The 4428-nt window shown below is 56.2% G+C and overlaps 2 non-coding genes across 2 annotated transcripts; both read right to left on the bottom strand.

Moving 5' to 3' along the window:
• Positions 1–237: 237 nt before the first annotated feature.
• Positions 238–392, bottom strand: LOC126334150 (5.8S ribosomal RNA). The gene has a single exon (XR_007564585.1). It is a non-coding gene; the product is annotated as a 5.8S ribosomal RNA (ribosomal RNA).
• Positions 393–754: 362 nt separating this feature from the next.
• On the bottom strand, positions 755–2647 carry LOC126334152 (small subunit ribosomal RNA). The gene has a single exon (XR_007564587.1). It is a non-coding gene; the product is annotated as a small subunit ribosomal RNA (ribosomal RNA).
• Positions 2648–4428: the final 1781 nt, after the last annotated feature.

The following is a 4428-nucleotide window of genomic DNA, read 5'->3' as shown; positions in this document are numbered from 1 at the left end:
TTAGTAATATGCTTAAATTCAGCGGGTAGTCTCGCCTGCTCTGAGGTCGTTGTACGAGGTGTCGCACGCCACACCGCCAGCCGGCTGTGCACGCTACCGAGAAAGTACCGGTATGCGAACCGCCAGGCGACGGGCGCGCATCGCACGTTTAAGGAGACGCGGCCGGCCACACAGGCGACCACGACACTCCCACGTCTCCGAAGCGGGACAAACGCCGCGCGCTTCAGTATACGTAGCCGACCCTCAGCCAGACGTGGCCCGGGAACGGAATCCATGGACCGCAATGTGCGTTCGAAACGTCGATGTTCATGTGTCCTGCAGTTCACATGTCGACGCGCAATTTGCTGCGTTCTTCATCGACCCACGAGCCGAGTGATCCACCGTCCTGGGTGATCTTTTCCTTTTCAGTCTCCCACTGTCTCTTTCAAGACAGTAGCATTTGCGGGACTGAGGCGTCTGACGGCCCCTGTTCCACTATTTTTTTTGTGTCCAACGGCCTCACAGCCGATGGGCGTCGTACGGCTCCACACCGGAGCGGACAGGCACTCGGGCGAACGTCATTCAAAACCGGCGCCAGGCGCCAGGTACCGCAGGCCAGCCGCTCCAGAGCTTCAGCGCTCGTACCACACAACAACAACACTTCCGCTAGTTTTGAGAGGCACGCGTGGTTCCGCACGCGGCGCACGGCCACTGCCGTACAGGTAGCGTGTTGCGCGACACGACACGCACATCGAAAGACATGCAGTCTAGTCGGTAATGATCCTTCCGCAGGTTCACCTACGGAAACCTTGTTACGACTTTTACTTCCTCTAAATGATCAAGTTTGGTCATCTTTCCGGTAGCATCGGCAACGACAGAGTCGATGCCGCGTACCAGTCCGAAGACCTCACTAAATCATTCAATCGGTAGTAGCGACGGGCGGTGTGTACAAAGGGCAGGGACGTAATCAACGCGAGCTTATGACTCGCGCTTACTGGGAATTCCTCGTTCATGGGGAACAATTGCAAGCCCCAATCCCTAGCACGAAGGAGGTTCAGCGGGTTACCCCGACCTTTCGGCCTAGGAAGACACGCTGATTCCTTCAGTGTAGCGCGCGTGCGGCCCAGAACATCTAAGGGCATCACAGACCTGTTATTGCTCAATCTCGTGCGGCTAGAAGCCGCCTGTCCCTCTAAGAAGAAAAGTAATCGCTGACAGCACGAAGGATGTCACGCGACTAGTTAGCAGGCTAGAGTCTCGTTCGTTATCGGAATTAACCAGACAAATCGCTCCACCAACTAAGAACGGCCATGCACCACCACCCACCGAATCAAGAAAGAGCTATCAATCTGTCAATCCTTCCGGTGTCCGGGCCTGGTGAGGTTTCCCGTGTTGAGTCAAATTAAGCCGCAGGCTCCACTCCTGGTGGTGCCCTTCCGTCAATTCCTTTAAGTTTCAGCTTTGCAACCATACTTCCCCCGGAACCCAAAAGCTTTGGTTTCCCGGAGGCTGCCCGCCGAGTCATCGGAGGAACTGCGGCGGATCGCTGGCTGGCATCGTTTATGGTTAGAACTAGGGCGGTATCTGATCGCCTTCGAACCTCTAACTTTCGTTCTTGATTAATGAAAACATACTTGGCAAATGCTTTCGCTTCTGTTCGTCTTGCGACGATCCAAGAATTTCACCTCTAACGTCGCAATACGAATGCCCCCGCCTGTCCCTATTAATCATTACCTCGGGTTCCGAAAACCAACAAAATAGAACCGAGGTCCTATTCCATTATTCCATGCACACAGTATTCAGGCGGGCTTGCCTGCTTTAAGCACTCTAATTTGTTCAAAGTAAACGTGCCGGCCCACCGAGACACTCAACAAAGAGCACCCTGGTAGGATTTAAACGGGGTCCGCCTCGGGACGCGAAAGCACCCCTTCGGCTCGCCCCACCGGCAGGACGTCCCACGATACATGCCAGTTAAACACCGACGGGCGGTGAACCAACAGCGTGGGACACAAATCCAACTACGAGCTTTTTAACCGCAACAACTTTAATATACGCTATTGGAGCTGGAATTACCGCGGCTGCTGGCACCAGACTTGCCCTCCAATAGATACTCGTTAAAGGATTTAAAGTGTACTCATTCCGATTACGGGGCCTCGGATGAGTCCCGTATCGTTATTTTTCGTCACTACCTCCCCGTGCCGGGAGTGGGTAATTTGCGCGCCTGCTGCCTTCCTTGGATGTGGTAGCCGTTTCTCAGGCTCCCTCTCCGGAATCGAACCCTGATTCCCCGTTACCCGTTACAACCATGGTAGGCGCAGAACCTACCATCGACAGTTGATAAGGCAGACATTTGAAAGATGCGTCGCCGGTACGAGGACCGTGCGATCAGCCCAAAGTTATTCAGAGTCACCAAGGCAAACGGACCAGACAAGCCAATCCGATTGGTTTTGATCTAATAAAAGCGTCCCTTCCATCTCTGGTCGGGACTCTGTTTGCATGTATTAGCTCTAGAATTACCACAGTTATCCAAGTAACGTGGGTACGATCTAAGGAACCATAACTGATTTAATGAGCCATTCGCGGTTTCACCTTAATGCGGCTTGTACTGAGACATGCATGGCTTAATCTTTGAGACAAGCATATGACTACTGGCAGGATCAACCAGGGAGCTGCGTCAACTAGAGCTGAGCAGCCGGCCGCCCGGGAGTGTGTCCCGGGGGCCCGCGCGAACACGCAAGCGTCCGCTCAATTATTCTGCAAACAGGAGGAGGCCGAGCTCCCCTGCACGATACACCTCGAAACCCTCTCAGGTCCCGGCGGCGCGCAGCGCCGTCCTAGGTACTTGGTCGGTTTCGAGAGAGGCGCAATCGCCCGGAGTTAGGCGAGTAGACGGTTTTAGTGCGAACACCCTTGCTCCCAACTGAGCTTGCCGCTGCCGACAGAGGCCCGGGAGCGTGCTGTCGTGGCATTGCCGGCGGGAGACAACACGCGCCACCTATGGTGACCGGCAGCTCCAACGCCAGCGCCACACAAGGGCAAAGCCCCACTTGGGTGCAGAAGCGAACTCTCCCAGCACAGCGCACGCGCCAACACGTCCGCACAACTGCGATACAAACCACCTGCGAGAACCGCTGGGGCGACCGAGCAGCAGACGGCGTCGCGGCGCCGAGTGCCAGGCGGCGGCGCATCCTCAACGCACACAGTCCTCAATCAGACCAGCACACTGCAGATGTCCACCGCGCTTCGCACCGGGCTCGGCTGAACCAACTTTGGCCGCCAGGCGCCGCGTGCAGGGTGCGCCGCAGCGTAGCTGCGCCGCCTGCCGGGCCCGTCGGCTGGCGCTCCTGCCACTCGGCGCCCCCCACCAGCCGCCTGTTGCGCGTGCGCCCACGCAGCGCGCGGCCAACACGCCGGGCGGCCCCCCTTCACCGGCCGGGAACAGTCCCACCAAGCCACCGCCGCGTATCGCTTCATACCCACATGGGCCTAGTCACGCGTGTGGATGTGGCGGGTACCGCTGAAACAACCGGTTAATAGCTGTACCGATCGTCGCCATCACAGATTCACCTCCAGCGTGAACAACCGCTCAACAACGGATTTCCAGTTCATTTGCGTATCTTGGGCAGTAAACGTAGATGTCCACCTACATTTGCGAATTCAACAATTCTTGCATGCCAGGATGTCATGTGTCACGACACGCTACATCAGACCACATACACACTGCGACATGTGCAGAAGAGAACACGTGGAAGGTGGCCCGCGCACGTATGCGATGTACCTTCCGCGATCCACTGTCAACCGGCATCTGCGGCATGTCCCAGATATGGAACGCGGTCCACCAGGGTAGCACTTTGTGTGAGGCAATACGACAAAGTCGGAATACACGCGTCACTACATCAGACGGCTCACGCTGACCTGACCTGACCTGACTCACCGCACCACCACCCCCAGCGACCCAGGGTGACATACAATGCGTTCGTACGTTCCTCCCACACGCCTCTACGGCGTACCACAGTGCAACCTAGCTGTTATTGGGAGACGAGACAAGTAGCATCAAGCACAACATATGGAAATTGAGATTCGACACCGTTGGGCACAGCCAGCGTACGGTCACACGTATCACACTACTTCACTCTGTACGTAACGACCGATGATCGGTACAGCGTGTGGGTTACGCGTACGACATCAGCGGACAATGGACACAGACCATACCACGACGTACACTGAGGGCGTCGACATCTGAATGCAACTGAACAGCTGCGAGGCTCATTTAACACTCAAACGCCAGACCGACCAGCTTGAGAGGACAGAGACACAAAGAGGGGGACAGAGGGGGACAGAGGGGGGGGAGGGGGGGGGTCGGCGATATAGTCCTATTGCAGTACAATTGACAGTGGATAGCAGGAATATGTGGAAAGTAAGCAACACTCGCAAGACATCTACATGAGG

The sequence above is a fragment of the Schistocerca gregaria genome, unplaced genomic scaffold (genome assembly GCF_023897955.1).
Source record: "Schistocerca gregaria isolate iqSchGreg1 unplaced genomic scaffold, iqSchGreg1.2 ptg001707l, whole genome shotgun sequence".
NCBI classification, from domain to species: domain Eukaryota; kingdom Metazoa; phylum Arthropoda; class Insecta; order Orthoptera; family Acrididae; genus Schistocerca; species Schistocerca gregaria.
Note: the sequence above shows the minus strand (reverse complement) of the source record. Positions and strands in the feature narration are given on the sequence as shown.